This window comes from Dicentrarchus labrax, unplaced genomic scaffold (assembly GCF_905237075.1).
Source record: "Dicentrarchus labrax unplaced genomic scaffold, dlabrax2021, whole genome shotgun sequence".
NCBI classification, from domain to species: Eukaryota; Metazoa; Chordata; class Actinopteri; family Moronidae; genus Dicentrarchus; species Dicentrarchus labrax.
The window spans coordinates 8898678-8915985 of NW_026136708.1; the positions used below are offsets into that span (position 1 = coordinate 8898678).

Below are 17308 nucleotides of genomic sequence, written 5' to 3' on the forward strand. Positions count from 1 at the left end.
TCGAACATAACCAGCCATGTTATGTTGAACTCACCTGTTCAGACACAAATGAGTAGAAATGCACACACCATGGATGCAGTTGGCAGTGGTCCTATGGGAACATACTGTATAGCTGTGCTGGTTTTGTGTGCTATCCAGTCCTAATCCACACACGTACGTATGCCCACATACAGTTTTTCATAAAGCTCTAAGATCGTACCAAGCTCTCACAGATTTGGATAGGAAATAGAGGTGTTGAACACCAGTAGCGTAGGTGTAATGTCGGCGTGATGTCTTTTAATTAGATATAAAGTTAATGTAGCACTCACATAATGTTGATTTTGCATGTAAATGAACTCCTGCTTTATTTTTCCGAGTCAGTGATTTCAGCATTAAGATATCCCCGGGTACATTTTTATCAAACTTGTGTTTTCCTGAATGGGATTAATTCCAACTGCAGAGCAGATCAATTCTTTCAAGGTGCCATTTAAAAATATTAATAATAATATTAATCATAATAAGGACAAACCTTACACATACACACGTTCACATATTTAAACTAGAACCCTGCATGTTACAAGCTGTTTTTCCATGTTACACCTCTACACTTCCAACAGACTGTGTTTTTCTTCTGTAAAGGGACTGTGACTATCACTTATCTTCAGAGAGCAGTGTATCCGCTGCTGCAGCTTCACAGATGCCTCTACTATGACAGTACGGTTTGTTGTTGCTGTTGCCAACGTGTAACACTGATGAAACATTTTGGCAAATATGTTTCCCTGTGATTGGATTAAAGAAGCTCCCTGCCAACATCTGTCTCTCTGATGAAAGTCTGAAGTCTGTTTTGGATGGATACTGCAGGCAGGTTAGAAAAAGGTGCCTCTACACTGGAATATCTTGCTCAGTATTAATGAAGACTGCAGACAGAAGATGAGTGCATATGGCAGTGGTGTTCGTGTATTTTTTCCATTCGTGTGAACATGGACACCTTGTGTCACCGAGGATGTTCGAACCATCTAATGAAGAGGAATTGTTCCTGTCGACTTGCATTAGCCCACACGCTGTAAAATGCAAGCTGTGAAATCCATCATATTGCGGGAGGTAATTATGCATAGATAATTGCATCGTGTATAGAGCATTCCTACAAAAGCAAATAAATGCTTTTTTTGATACTATGCAAATACCTTGTTCTACAAGCTAGACATAACAGAGTACAAGGCTCTGGAGCCCAGGAATCACAAACAGGAATTTTAAGGTTTTGTAAGCAGAAAAGCTAATGAGCATAAAGTATGATTGGTTTTGCATCTATAGTCTCTGTCATACGTTACTAGGAAACCACACATACTGCAATTTGAAAGCACACAACCAAATTCAGAAGGCAGCATGTGTAAAGTACCACCGGTCTGCTGCTATTCAAACAAGACGTTCAAGTGGCTGTGAGGCTTTAAGGCACAGTGGTGCTTTGAGCTAAATGCTAAAGTGATCATGCTGACATGCTCACAGTGACAATGCTAAGCAGGTATATCCATGACACCATCTTAGTTTAGCGTGTTAGCATACTAACACCTGCTAATTAACATTTAACACAAAGTACAGCTGAGGCTGATGCAAATATTTGGTCAAGTACTGGACCAGCTGAATGACATTCCTTAGAGCTATGCTACTAGCGAGGCTAAAATATTATTATATATTGGTAAGGAATCCAAAAACTCTCAAATACATACATGAGGGGGTCCCTGGTATATTCTCTACCTTGTAAGGGGTCCTTGGCTGGAAACTATTTGAGAATCTCTGTCCAAGGTTTTTGTTAATGTGAGCAGCAACAGAGAAATTAGATGTCTTCACAGACTCCGCTGGAGTTTACAGTCACTTGAAGCACTTCGACAGTTGTTTGAAAAGTTTCTGTGTCGTACCTGTGCAGTGGTCCCACTTAAAGCGGAGGCTGGGGGAAGTGGGCCACCCTCCTCTGATTAGAGGGCGTTTTTTTATATAAATGTTGTGACATAGAGTCGCCCCAAAGGCTGGTTTAAAACAGTAGAGAAGGGGTGTTGAGCCATTTTTAACCCACGAAATGCAGATTTTCCTAAATGTAGTAACAATGTTAATGTTACGTTTTAGGGTGTAGTACCTCTTTAAATGCCATCTCTGGTCAAGGTACTTTATATTCTCCTGATTGGGCCCTGCTGTGTCTTCTCTTTTGTTTCTCTAGAGAAGAAATGTCCAATTTGTGTTTCTGAGGTGACAATGAAGTCAGGTGCACCTTGGGTAATGGCAGGGCCCCCTTACCTTTCTGGATTTGACATCAGGAACAGATATTACAACTATAATGGAACTCTATACTATGGCAGAATCATTTACCATTCTGACAACTGAAAACTTGGCTCAACATTTTGTGCTTCCTCAGAATAGATATTATGTCTGGCTGCTTTGCATAAAGTTACAGTATGGATGTTTAACTGGTCCATATGTGTCGTCATGCTTTTCACTGGACTACTTCATAAAAGAGTATAATCACATGTACTTATTCTCATTCCCTGCCTTGGCCTAGGTTAAACCAAACCACTCATCATCGAAGTAACACAAATACACTGTAGTGGTTAAATGATCAGTTTTCCTGCATGCTGTTGAAGGTATCATTAAGAGAGTCTTTGCTATCTGTTATTTGGTTTGGGGTAAGGGAAATCAATACACAAACATACATCAATAAACAAAAGGTCCTTTTTGATTTTTTTTGTTGGTTGTTATTCGGAAGGATCCAGTGGTATACAAGTCTATGGATCTGTATCCAGATATGTATATTGTATCATATCATAAAATAAATACAGTATATAATCAAATCTGTCAGAGATCCAGTCTGTAATCTCCTGCATGTCGGGTATCTTTGAGAAATATGTATCACAACCACAATTTATTCCAGTGTGTGACATTTAGGAGTAATATATCGACAGAAATGGAATATAATATTCATAGGTATGTTTTGTTTTTATTAATCACCTGAATATATGAATGGTTGCGTTACCTTAGAATGACGTTTTTATCTACAGACGCCGTGGGTTGCCTTAATGGAGTCCGTCAGGTTGAAGCACAATTTTTCTATAGTAGTCCAAAATGGACAAACTAAATGATACTAGATACTGCTTATTGATATTATTTGTGAGTTTCACGGCCACCGTAGTTTCTTCCATACACTTCACAGCCTGTTCTCCTTCCCAGGTCGCAGTGGTTTCCAGGGTTGCCATGGTTAACATAGGTGCATGTGTGTGCGTATAGATTACAAAATTTATCATTTGATATCTGCTCACTCTAATTATGCTGAGACACTCATGCCAAGGCCATTGCTGCCCCTGCTCGCTCCACCACAAAAATCTCCTTATGTGCTGTCTTTATGCCTATTGTTATAACTATGATTCATATTCCTTTCTATCTTTGTTAAGGAGGGTATTAGCTCTCTCAGCAGAATCCTTGTTGCAGCTCAGATTCTTTGAGAGCTCCCTCCAAAGTATTTTATGTCAAATCTAACTGTATAACTATGTTTAAAATGCTCAGTTCCTTGACATAAGTGTCCCTGACTGAATTGAAAATAGACCCTGCCAGTTTTGTTGCATATAATTAAAAAACTGACCCAGCTCTGCCTGCTGGATTTACAATGCATCTCTGTGGATCTACAGCACAGTCTTCTGCATCCACAGCAGCTGCTGGTGAAGTTTCAGCTCAGCTCATTGGCTTAGTTCACCCTCTGACTCCTCCACTCTCACTGGACGACACCCCCATAACCCCGAAACCTTCTCATACCTCATTCACCCTCTCCTCACTCATTAAGTCCTCGTGATGGGTCACCACATGCCTTACCACGAGTCTGAGTAATTAAAATCTCCTCGTGGAGTCAGCCAGGGGCGAAGTAGAGAACAGCCGAAGCACAAAGTTGGGACAAGGTTTGGATGAGTAAACTCTAAGGAGACTTGCTGCCTCCTCCATCCCTCCTACGCTGAAAGGTTGAAGGAACGAGGGTGGAATTCAACAGCTGATGCTTGTTTTGGATGAGACATCTGCGAGCGAAAAGTAAGGACAGACCAAGAAAGTAAGTGAGAGCATGAGGGTTGGTTTAACTTCTAGATCAGCAGCAGTAGGAGATATTATGACTTACAGAGGAATGATTTTGGAAATAGGTTATGGCTCATTTGGAAACAGATATCGTAGAAAGGTCAAATAAAAATACTTTGGCATTGAGCTGTTACTTTTGGCCACGGCAGTGGAATACTAAACCTTAAATTGGACGGTCACTTTAATCCCTTTGCTGCTGGAACCGGCTTGGGCTCTCCACGGATTGATTGCTGGTTGTAAAGCATAACGATATCAGGCAGGAGCAAACTGTTCGATGTAGATTAAAGTTGTGTCTTGTGTGTGTGTCTGTGTGTTGTGTGTGAAGAAACCAAAGTCTCACAATAACAATAAACATGCCAACTCTATCATTCTCCTTTACACTTAGAGCACACACACACACACACACACACACACACACACACACACACACAACACATCAGCAATTCAATCAACCACTATTCAAGCAGAAAGCAATTTGAGTTGTCAGACATAAAAGATGAAATCCTGATCTTTAGTATTGCTGCCATATTTTAAGTACAATGAAAGTGCAGGTCAGCCAGCTATTGATCTGAAATGTTCCATCACTTTAATGCTTCTAACTGTACAGAACTATACATCAAATCAATCTTAATAAGCCAAAAACAACTTTTATGGGTAAAAAAAATAATTAAAAAAGGAAATTAGACGAAAATTAAAAGATATCGCTCTGATGAAATTTTAATGAGAAAAATGTTTTAGTGTTTTCGCATATTTCTACTGTCTTAAATAAGGTCTGCATTGACTAAATACACACATAATGTAGCCTCTTTTGTCTTTTTTCTTCATTATGTTGTTTGGCAGGATATTACAGGTCAACATAAAATGAAAATAGAAATGTCAAGCATTTTGTTTACTGGCACACGAGTTTAATGTGATTGTGTTAAATTCGCTTGACATTGTTATTGTGGACTTTCTGAGCCAAGCTGGACCACAGTTTCCAGTTTCATTATCATTTAAATAGAGCCGTTAGATTCAGTATATCATTCCCAGTCTGTAACACTGATGGATAGTTTGTTTTAACATTTCTCTTATCTTCTGCTCATCTTTGATCATACCTGATCATCTCTGCTGTGTCTCCATCTCTGCGCTGTAAGTTTTTTATTCTCCAAGGAGACATATTTTCTTTTAATCAGTACTTGAAGGTCAGACAACTGTCATTGCCTTGAGAATATTTATAGTCAAAGGAAGACATGTTTTTCAATTTTCAATATAATATTCAGTTGCTGACAAGAAAAGTTTGTTTTACAGACTCACAATAGTTGCCTAGACAAACAAATCCATACACTCCATCAAAGTTTCTTTCCTCAGTTTTTCCCCAAATATCTGTATTCACCTCCCTCAGCCCACTATCGACAGCATAACTTTGAAGCTCATAAGGTCTCAATCATACTCTAGGTTAGAGACACTGCAATTTGGTGAAACAGAAGCAAAATGAGAAGACAAAAAGAAGAGCGACAGACAGAGAAGAGTGGATTCAATACAAAGAAAAGGTAGGAAGAATACTTAATGTGCATTCTTCAGTTTCTCTGTAGTCCAGGTGTCTGTATCATTTTCTGGCTGTCTAAGCCTCCTCCCCTTCATAGCATATTGCTGAAAGCGTTCAAATGCCACTGAGCTGTGAAGTGCTCCATAATTCCATTTCAGAGGTGATTGGAACCTCCATTCTTGAAGTGCCATATCTGCAAGGCTTCTACCTGCAGACACTAAAATGACAAAGGACATTTTCCACTCACTGGTTTGTAACACAGTCCAACCCCCTTTTTCCTTTCCAAGAGAGCTCCTAGTTTGAGAAAAAGTGCGTCTGATGTGATGCTTTTTGATGTACTCTTAAATGTTCTCCTTGGGGGAAACAATAGACAGGATTTATGCTGTCACACATTGAATCAACCAGCGCATTGCTTTTAACTTTTCAGAAAATGACAGAAAAAGGATTTAAACCCCCCCCCCCAAAAAAAAAAAAAAAAAACTTGACAGCATCCCTCAGCAAGTGCCAAGTTGAAACATTTTCTCTCCTGTTGAAGAGTCTTTGAGGAGAAGCTGGTCAATTTAGGGAGTCTTTCCAACCAGAGACTGAACAAATACCTTCGGTATTACAGTAAAATAGGCCTTTCTTGTGATGTATGCCAACATTATCTTTTGCGGAGTATTGATGGATCCAGCTTTTGTCCATTTAAGTGGCAAGGCTGAGACTTCATTTTCTAACTTTACATCCTAGCACCCATTCAAAGGGAAGGTGTTAGACTTTATCAGAGTTCACTCTGTGCTTGCATAGGCTTTCTTTTTTGCTACGAGGAACAGTCGAGGCTATAAATCGTAATGCAGTTAAGGTGTGACTGCAAGGAGACTGAAAGAGGGGGGGGGTTAAAAGAACAAAGAGCAAGGAACAGGGTGGAGGAAAAAAAAAACAAGACAACGAGACAGAAGGAACATTGAATTCTCACCGGAGCATATTATGAGTGAAATGGAGGGGTGGCTGTAAATTACAGGTAATTTGTGTCATGAGTTGGAGGATTTAAATCACTGGAATCAATGTCAAGGAGGAGAGGAGAGATATTGCACCTAGTCAACATTACAGAGCAGAGAGGTGGTGTTAATAGATGGGTGGGGATGGGGAGTTAAAAGAGCGAGAGCATGGGAGGAGGTCAGAAAGAGACGGATGATTTTTCACTCTTCTCTCTCTGTCTGTTGGCAGGTGTATGCACGCATCATTAAAGTGTTGAAAAATGTGTGAAGAGGAGGCTGTAATGACTCACTAATGACCTTGACCGACAACTTTAGCAAAGGGGGCTCTTGTCTGCTGCTACCTGGGAAGCAAGAGGAGTGTCAACATGATTAACTGCAAAATACTGCCAAGGACATGAGTGAGGAAAGAACAGAATTATCAAGAACCTATTAAAGCACTCCGTGTTCATCCATGACGACTTCTTTTTTTTTTTCTTCTTGTCAGCCTCAAAACAAGGACAAATCCTTTGTTTGCTGTGTTATATGCTTCATCCATCCTCAAGGTTTCCTGTTGTCTGGCTTGAAAAAATAAAATCTCAAACCGGCAGTCTTCGGCTTCCTCTTTTTCAGACAGATATTTCCCAGAACAGATGGTTTGTGAATGCAAAAGTTGTCAAGAAGGTTCTGAGAAAGAAAAAATGACATTCACCACAGCCAGCATCGGCGTCCATTCTGCCATTCTGTGCTGGCTGCTGGTGTTTGTGCAGAGTCCTGACTTCACCCGTCATTTACAACTGTTGCAATGAATTAAGATTTTTTTCACCAGTTCCCCAGCATTTGTGTAACTGGAGATAATGAGAAGACACTCTGCTGGCACAAGGCCCAGAGGCTTCACCAACAGACCACCATACTGAAGCCAATAACTCTGTGTGTGTGTGTGTGTGTGTGTGTGTGTGTGTGTGTGTGTGTGTGTGTGTGTGTGTGTGTGTGTGTGTGTGTGTGTGTGTGTGTGTGTGTGTGTGTGTGTGTGTGTGTGTGTGGTACTTGAGTAAAATTCTTGCAGAATGCAAATGTAAGATTATAAACACAGCAGATTAGCATACAAGCATAAATCAGTTGATCTGATAGCACTGCAGAGGCTCTTTCGGAATTAAAAAATTAAAAATTATCTTCCTCATTTGCATGTTAAATAATTGAGAGTGTGTATCAATTTTTAATTATAAAATCAAATTTGGATGCTCTCTGTAATCCTCATTGCGGTTTCCTACTTTGCTTTTTAAGAGCTCAACGGAAAGGCTTGTCGCATTTACATGATCTGTCCTTGTGAAGTCGAGATCCTCAACAGCCATCAGCAAACAACTGCCGCACACCGTTTTATCTATCTCACCTGTCAGAGAGGAAGAATGTGAGGTAAAGAGAAAGCTCGGAAATGAATTACAGCACAAAATGGAGAGAGTCATCTATTGCTGCTGACAGAATACTCACAGACTGGAGATAAGGAAATCCCATTTGTAGGAAACGGCCACTCAGCACTTTTTCAGCATAACCCGTTAACGGAGTGGGTCAGCCTGTGGGTCAACGGAGAGATAATGCCGCTTTGATGGTAGTGGGCAAAAATATGTGTAACAGGATATTGTCACTGTGTGAACATGGTTATCTATGTAACATGGAAAATGGACCTGCGCTGGTGGCACACTGCCCAACGATAGTGATGTCAGATTTAAAAACTGTATTATACTCAGTTACTGCAGAAATACAGAGCGATAAAAGAGGATTAAAATATGGTTCTAGTGAATAGTTCCAGTTTTTTGCTGTAGGTGCAACAGTTCATGTACAGCTTGATGATCATAGGCAGTATCCAACTTTGCTGTCCAAGTGGAAAGGTTTGGGTGATGGGTTATTTCCAGGCTAAAGGGGAAAGAAAGAACATATATGATGTTGTTGTTTCAATGCCCTGCTAAAATGCATTCAGTCTTAGTGAATTACTCTCCCCACAATATTTCTGTAAGGAAGAATGTGGAATTATGTGCATAAATTTCATGTATGCATGCAAGTCATTATTGTGTAGTTTTGAAGAAACAAAGTTAATATCAGCTAAAAGGTCTGGAAGTCTCTTTCTCGCCTTTACTTCCTTTACTTTGGATTACTTTGGCAGTTTAACCCCCCATTTATCTCCTCTCTGCCTGTTTCCCTTTTAATTACAGGCCCTTATTTGTAGGAATCAAATAGAAACAATTAAAAGAAGAGTGTTTTCAAACCACTCGATCCAGCTAATGAATGGTGTTGGAATACAAACTAGCTAAGAAACTTTTTACAAAGTTTAAAAGGAGAAATTAATTGGGTTGGACTAAGGGAGATTATATTTCCAAAAGAGGATGTTGTTGGTAAGGATGCATTTTGAATCTTAGATTGAAGAGGGACGTTTAAGCTAGGGTTATTATTCAATACTCTCATATAAGCTGACATGTGATGTATTCAAAGCCAGAGACTGAGACTTTGATGCCGCTTTAATCAGCCTCAGCAGCAATGGGCCGGTTTGCCTGCAATCACATGAACTTCATTGAGGGAGACAGATGATGAGTGAAGGGAGGACTCCTGTCAGACATGGAGCTTAAATGAGGGAGAAACCCTGACACCTCAGATGCATGTCAACACAGAAGAGTCATATCAGGTGGTTGTAAAAGGTGGCATATTACAGGGAGGTTTTAGCCTGAGGAGCCTGCACAGACGTCTGAGTTTGATAAATTGATATACCCACTCACAAGTCTGAATTTGTGGTGGTTGTGATGTTGTTCAAAGGTGCAACGCGAATCAATTACATCTGTTGCACGGGCTGTAATCTCAATTGAGTTCTTGTGGTCAGCTGTATGTCAACTGGACATAAAGCCTATACCATTATTATTATATATTTTAGATCAGACTTATATTGCAAGTGAGAACTGAGGGTAAAATTGAGTAATGTACAAAATAGAAAATGTGGTGAGTGTAGCTGTGTGTGTGTATGTGTGTGTGTTTGTTTGTGGAAGAAATTATGTTTACTATAGCTGGCTCAGGTAGATAGTATAGGGTTGTGTAAAGATCAGTTTAGCAAATAATTGTAGACACATTGCTACAACAAAAAGTTGAATTATGCTATACAGCTCTACTCGCCAGTCGCCATGGTTACACATGTACACGAAGCAGCATGAATGGTGCTGGCAGCATGGAAAGCAGAGAGGAACTGAATAAGAGTGAATGCCGGAGTCAGACATAAAATGGGTATGAAAGAGAGCGATGTTGAATAGAATAGTGTGCTGTAAGAGGAGCTAACTAGAGGCAGATGTCATTTATTGGAAGAGTGTCTACTTAGGCCTTTTTCACAAGTAGCACCTGCAACATTGTACTGGGGTTCAATAATACAGGTAAGGCAGTGGTTTTGGTATTGACACAAATATAGCTCTTCTGTATGAAAAAAGTGTTAACCAGTCACCTTCCAGACTTCCTCACATTCCAGATAGACTGAAAAGCCACTGGTGCATGTGAGGAGCAACAAATCAAATCAAATCAAAACAACACATAACCCTTTCCCTGACTTATGGTGCAATGGGAGTTGTTACTTGTCACATCTTAAAGTTAGTCATGCCCCATGCAACAACCTTTTTTTTTATTACACAGATGAAAGAACTGGTCGAAAACAGTGATGGAAGCAAATTGTGGTTAGGGTGTGGTGAGTGTTAGAGGGAAAGATTGTGGTTAGTAAAAAAGTGAATAATAATCTGTCTTCTGAATGTTGTGCTCCACACCCTGTCACGTCACTATATAAGGGCCACGCTGCTTTCTGCGCTGGCATTCAATGTTGGGATTTGACGTAAATTGTGAGGCGTGTAATGATCCAATATGGACATAATTCCCAGGGATACTGGGCCCAAATAGGAACTCAACAGAAGAAGAGCATCTGAATTATCAGGGTGCCTAAATGAAGGATTTTAAAACATGTTGAATAGTTATTAAACTGAATGAATTACACATTATAAGGAACACTGGGAAAATGTTGGTCCCCACTTAAGCACCCAAAGGAGTTGTCTCAGCACCCAAACCAAAGCCTCTCATTAGTTATAAAATATACAAGAACATAACATTTTGGAAACCTGCTGCCTCTCTTATTTTGTACTCTGTCCAATTATTGCCACAGGCCTATAGATGTGTGTTGCCTTGCTTATGTCAGTATGTTTTATAGGATACTGCTTGCAAAAACTGTTTGCTGACAGTATGCTCTTGTAAAATCAGCCTGGTGTTTGAAATGTGATTGTATTCTGTGTAATATTCTTGAACCTATGTGCATGTAGGCTGTTTTTATTTTACACTGTACATTACACAGTCTATACCTCCACCAAAGCACCATCAATGAAACTGACACCAGTGACATCACCATAACAGGAATTTCTTCAAAGGAAGCAGAGCTGATTTTTTCTTTCTTTTTATGCTATGATTTTCATTAAAAAACAACCTTGACTCTATTGCAATGCCAAAGATGGGGGTCATCTTGGTAGCTGAGATCAGGGTAACCTTTTGCATCCTGCATATGAGAATGTGGCTGCTTTTGTCCCTAGAGAAAGAGCCCTGCGCCAGCAAATTTCTGGAATAACTTTTGTGGAATATTGACTCTAGCTTCTGTTTTCAAGATGATGCTGATATGGAAACTTCACATTGCAAGAGGTTAGGGAGAATGGAGACAGTCAAAGGGCAAAGCACATTAACCTTCTGTATAAAAACACCAAGGCATCCCCACGACCACACACAAATGCGTACATAATTGAATTCCTGTTAAAAAAAACAGCATAAGCAAACAACAACAAATATTCATGACAATAAAAACCAAAAAACATTATCTCTGCCACTGCAGTAAGTACTCTTGTGGTTTATACACATAGTTAGGTCATGGTTTCCTCTGGTTTACTGGTGTGTTTTATCCACTTCTCTTTGCGTGCACACCATGATCCAGCCAGTCATGTAAAGAGTGACAAATGTGACTTTTCTTCAGTCCAAATTATCTCCACAGCAAGCTGTCCTCGGTGGTTGAGGGCTCTGCTCCAGCCTGATCATGTTACACAGTAAGTACTACCGCTCAGGAGCCTCGGAGGCTTCTGGGGAAGAAGATGGTTTGGTCCCTATAGCCGGGGATCCAAACGGAGGTTGAGGATTAGCTGGGTGCAGGGGGCCAGGATGCAGGGGGCCATGCGGGAGCTATGGGGTGGGTGGGAGGATGTGAAAGCATGCTTATCAGAAAGCAGGGGCTCTGGTGTCAAGGTCCCATCATCACCAGCAGCAGAGCATGAATGAATATGAGGCAACGTTCATGAATATTCTATTGAGTGTTATCTTTCTCTTTCAACTTTCTTTTTCACTCTTTTTTTTCCTTTTTCCAGCACTCTCTGATTTTCTCTCTGCTACTCTAATCTTCCACTTGCTCTTCCTCGTTTTATCTTCCTCTGTCTCCGTCTTTCTGTCTTGCTGTGGTGTGTCTAAGGACATCGAGTCCTTTACCATGAGGGGTAACAAGCACTCCCAGATCATATTTAAATCTAACATGTCCCAAAGACTTCTGGAGTCTCACACAAATCTTCAAAAAGACAAGGACTTTACCACAGAGCTCCCACAGCGAACAACAGTAGTTAAATCTTTTTTAAATCTTTCTTTCTTTCTTTCTTTCTTTCTTTTTCTTCCTTTCCATCTCTCTTTCTTCATATCCACCATTCCAGAGATGTTGGCTATCCTCTCAGTAAATCTTGGCATCCATCTTCGTGTGAGATAACCACAAGGATGGAAACCAATTATGCTTTTTCACAGTAGTCACAGTAATTATGCAGTTTTTTTTTTCTCTTTGCTCTTTGTTTTCCACTGCTTGAAGCGATGTCCCTACACCTTTATCTCTCGCCTCTCTCTCTCTTCTACCATCTTGGTAAGATAAGCACACAGCCCATGACAAATGCTAAAAACAGAAGAAGAAGTTACTTTATATAAAGCAATTGTATAAACAAGCTTAGTTCAGCCAGGTTTATGCTATTATTCTGAAATTCTTCTCCCTGCCATCCCAGATAAACAATCACAAAACATGTTGTTCAGTTTCTGGCCTCATGTCAGCTCTGCTTTTCCTCTTTGGTTGTCATTGCCTGGCCAAGTCGAAAAAAGGTGGTAGCGTTTGAGTCATAAGGCTTCTGTGTCCAATTCCAGTTGGCACGAGGGTCCAACCAACACCGTCATGGTCTGTGGGCCATAAAATGAGCAGAAGGGCACGGCTTTGAATGTCTCTTCTACGGGACCCCTGGGTATGGGTACAACAATCAGTTGCTTGAAATGGAAGTGCAGTAGTAGGCGAAAAGGGCAACAGCTCTCTGGCAGACACGCGGAAGAAGGCAGTGGCCCCACTGGACCGCTCTCTGCCTGATCGGTTCTGGAGTTGGCAGGGTCCACACAAAGGTCATTGTTTGGGAAGAAAGGAAGAAGAAAATGGGTGTGTGTGGTTGCTCTTGCTCAGTGATCTGATACAGTTAATCTTTTTAAAAAAGAAGAGATTGCTTTTTTAAACAAATGGGCACTTAAATAGCAAACCTTACCACAACAGTCACCACTTACTTTTATTTACAGTACATTTAAGCAAGCAAAATTGTTTCTGTAAAAACTTGGCCGGTTTTGTTTCCCATCCAAACGTTACAGTATCGTATTACTGCACATAATAAAAATGATGTGACAACCTTTTGTGTAGGGCTTGTTGTGAAACCCATGCTACATAATTCCCAAACTTAAAGGCCATGTGTTTTTCCAACTGTTCTTTTTTCATTTTGAAATTGCTAGATTTACTCTATCTAACCTCTGTTACCTTTAGCTAACCCTTTTGAAAATATGACATTAGACCAGCTGTTTATAACACTCCCCACTCTCCCAACACATATAAATTGATTTTTCATGTCACTCAAAAATATCTTGAGAGGAACAAGTGTAAGGCTTGATGAGTGGATGAGTGTTTTCCCTCCTTCAGTCTTGAGCAGCACAGTGGGGCCATGAACCCTCCTGCCAGGCACAGAAAAGCTGAACGCCACATATCCCATCAGGAGGTTCTGTCTATGAAATAAATCCTCACAATCTCTGCATCCCTACCTCTGTCTCCTCCTTTTTTTCTTTACTGTCTTCCCACATACACATCTCGCAAACAATAATCAACCATCCGGCTTTTTTTTGTATTGGCTGCTAAGCACAAGGGAGAGAGCAAACATGCCCTGGCCAAACCCAAATCAAAATCTAAGATAGGCACGGGAAGAGAGAGATATATTTGTGTGTTTGCAGTGTGGGGAGTGTTATGAGTGAAAATATAATCATGAAGCAGCTGGGGGTAGAAATAGGTGATCTCCAGTGACAGATAGGAGCAGACGGGGAATCGTGGTATGGGGGAGAGAGAAAAGCAAACAGTGATGAAAGAGCAAATCTGCAGTAATAGTTTCAGCAGCTGAACTGATTAAAATGGAAAAGTGATTCAGACCAGTCTTTGCTTTGCAAACAGCCACTGCTGAGTGAACTTTATTATAGACAGTGTTTGAGTGACAAAGAAACAAAGAAAACTAACCTTAACCTTTTATATGGTGGATGGCAAACTATGAATATTAAAATAAAGTGTGTGTGTGTGTGTGTGTGTGTGTGTGTGTGTGTGTGTGTGTGTGTGTGTGTGTGTGTGTGTACTGCATATACAAGAATAGTGGCTCTCTGATACTGTATTTATCTAAATGCTAAGCTGCTCATAATGACAGTGCTAACATGCTGATGTTTAGCAGGTACTGTTTATCATTTCCGTTTAACATATTAAGATGCTAACGTTTGCTAATTAACACTAAACAAAAAGTATAGCCGAGGGTGATGGGAATGCCATTAACGAAAGTCTTAAACTGGGGTGCTCCCCACGTACTAAGGCTGAGTCCTTAAAGCAGCAGCCCAGGTTTGATTCTGACATTGCGGCCCTTTGCTGCTTGTCATCACCCCACTCTCTCACCTATTTTCATTATGTCCCTAATTTTATGGCAATCTATCTGATTGACTGTTTTTGAGTCATTTCAATAAAAAAAACACAAATATCAGCATCATGGGACATTAGGATATATCATTTGGAAATCATGAATGTCATGCTGCTAGTGTGGCTAAAAAGCTATGAAATATGAACTAAAGAAAATACATGAATGAACAAAAAGCAGCTCATCAACCACCATGTTTAAGAGAGTCATCTGATTTATTACTTTCTCTCATTTATATGCACTGCAATTAGTTTAAATAACTTGTCAGTGTTGCTCTTAAGAGTGCAATATAGTAACAGTAAATTCTCACACTTCAGATACCCTGCAGAGACAATCATCCAACACAAGTGTGAAACACCTTCTGGATGTGTGAATTGACCAATCCTTGTCTCCGCCTGTCTAGGAGCCCCAGAGAGCTTTTTCTGAAGTGCTGATTTTTCTTCCTCAGTAGCCATGCAGAAAAGTTCGATACACTCAGCAGTTTCCAAAATGGTTTGTATCCACCGCAGGGCGGACTGAAATTGAAAGGGAGCACACAATGGCCTGAAAGCAAAGGGTCAACCGGGGTGAAACCAAAGCTTCATGACAGCTGTGACTGCAAGGACACACACATGGACACATGGACACACACACCATGTGTGTATGTATGTGTGTCTCTGCGTGTCTAAGAGGGAGAGAGAGTGAGAAAATGAATCCACTATCTAGCCCACTAATTCGCTCCATGAAACTCTATTCAGCAGGGGCCCCTGGGAGCATTTATGTCATTCCCCTGTAATTAACACTTTACCTGGTGATGAGCTACCGCAGCTCTAATGGTATTTTAGCCTTAATGTATGCACACAGTTATACACATTATACTATTTTGATCGGAATCGCACGAAAATGCAATTATAGAGTAACCGATGATTGCGTTTCCATTCAGAAACAATCAGATGCAGCGAGCTCTTTCATTTCTTTCAATCAGATGCAGGTGCAGTTGTTTCACAGTCACAATGCTTTTCCTCGGGTTTATGAATTATATATAATGTCACTGTATTCTGTAAGAATCCACTTTGCCGTTTTCCTTTCAGTTGCTTCTATATTAGCAAAGTGTAGCATTATTTAGCAGTATATTAGCAAATACAAATACTAATATAAATTAGTTGTCAGCAGTTGACAAATACTATCTTAGGCAAATAACCACAGAGGAACCGGAAGTCTTAAGACATATATTTTATATTTTTTTAACAAGCCAGTTTGATTTCAAAGCAGCCAAAGTAGGTCATGTAGTACAAGACTTATTCAACTAAATTTTGCTGTTGACCAAAGTAACTGAAATTGAGATTTATCTTTAGTAATTTTGAGACCCATCTTATAAAAGTGGCTGAAAAAAACAAATCTGTTTTATTCCACTAATTTGTTTTTGGCAGTATATTCCAGTGTGATAAGATGTAGCAAAAACGTAATTACTCGAAACAGCTTCCAATCATTTTGCTTTTCGAAAAGCTCTTTTCTTTCATATGTGAGCTGAAAATGACTATATAAACTGAAACGAACCCTCGCTGTGCAGTTTTGTAACCCTTTTTGTAACTTAAGAATACCAATTTTACACTGTCTTGTCTTCATAACTACAACCCAAAACTCATTCCTTTCAAAGTCTTCTCAAGCAATAGAGAGACTATTTTATTCTGAATGCGAGATCAGCACCATCATCTTCAAAGTTGTGCTTAGTCATGAAGAGAGCAGAGAGAAATGAGAGTTTAACAACTTTTGTTGTTTTGTTATTCTTCATCTGTGTAGCTCCTTCACAACTTTGTTTTCTCTTTTTCTCTCTTTGTTTGTTTTACTTTTTGCTTCACTCAGTCCACCTGCCTTCCAAATGGAATATTAATGAAGCTCATATGACAAATGCAGTCAGTTAGAAAAGGTGTGATTCACTATAATATGCTTATGTTGTTTAATGCTGACTTGCACAAATAACCCATACCCTTTTTAAAGGGGAATGATAGGACAGGCTGCCTAATTATAATGTAGATAAGACTATCTTAGTTATATGCGTACTGCGTTGGCATATCATATAGAATGTTTGAGGCTAAGTCAGAGTTCAGCATCATGGACAGCAACAGTTAAAGACAAATGTTAACAGTTACAGCACAATAGAAAACAACATAAAACTACCCAAAATTAAATTTAAAAATGCACTTTTGCACAGAATCAGGACTGTGGTTTTGACCTGTCTTGGATCGTGCAACTCATCACTCAAAATGTATTATAACATCTTATAAAATGTTCTCAACCGGAGCCAGGGGGTGGCCAGTGGTGGCCATGGCCAGGCTAGATAGTCTGTTCACCCCACATGTTCAGCTCACTCCCTACTGTAATCTGAGGGGTGCTAAAACACATCCTGTTGCTGAGTTTTGCTGAGTTTTATAGAAATTAATGGGAAACAAATTTCACTCAGACTGCATCATAAACAGTAATGCGAATATCTGCTGATGACAAAAGTGAGAACTGAAACAGAGGAACCAAACTCCAAACAAAAGACATTCAGATACAAAAGAAATGAATGATAAATAAATACAATTATGCTGTTTCTCTATCTATTTTTGATACACACATTTTGATTGTTATAATAATCTACATCTGTACAGTACCATGCCATAGAGGAAAACATTGAACAAGACATTAATTTCTGTGCCACTCCAAAGTGAGTACTGGCTTCCTAATCAGAT

At 39.9% G+C, this 17308-nt stretch overlaps 1 long non-coding RNA gene across 1 annotated transcript; it reads left to right on the forward strand.

Annotated features, from left to right (window-relative positions):
- The first annotated feature begins 800 nt into the window (after positions 1–800).
- Positions 801–7168, forward strand: LOC127368251 (uncharacterized). The gene is made up of 2 exons (XR_007885607.1): positions 801–1080; positions 6812–7168. It is a non-coding gene; the product is annotated as an uncharacterized LOC127368251 (long non-coding RNA).
- The last annotated feature ends 10140 nt before the right edge of the window (positions 7169–17308 follow it).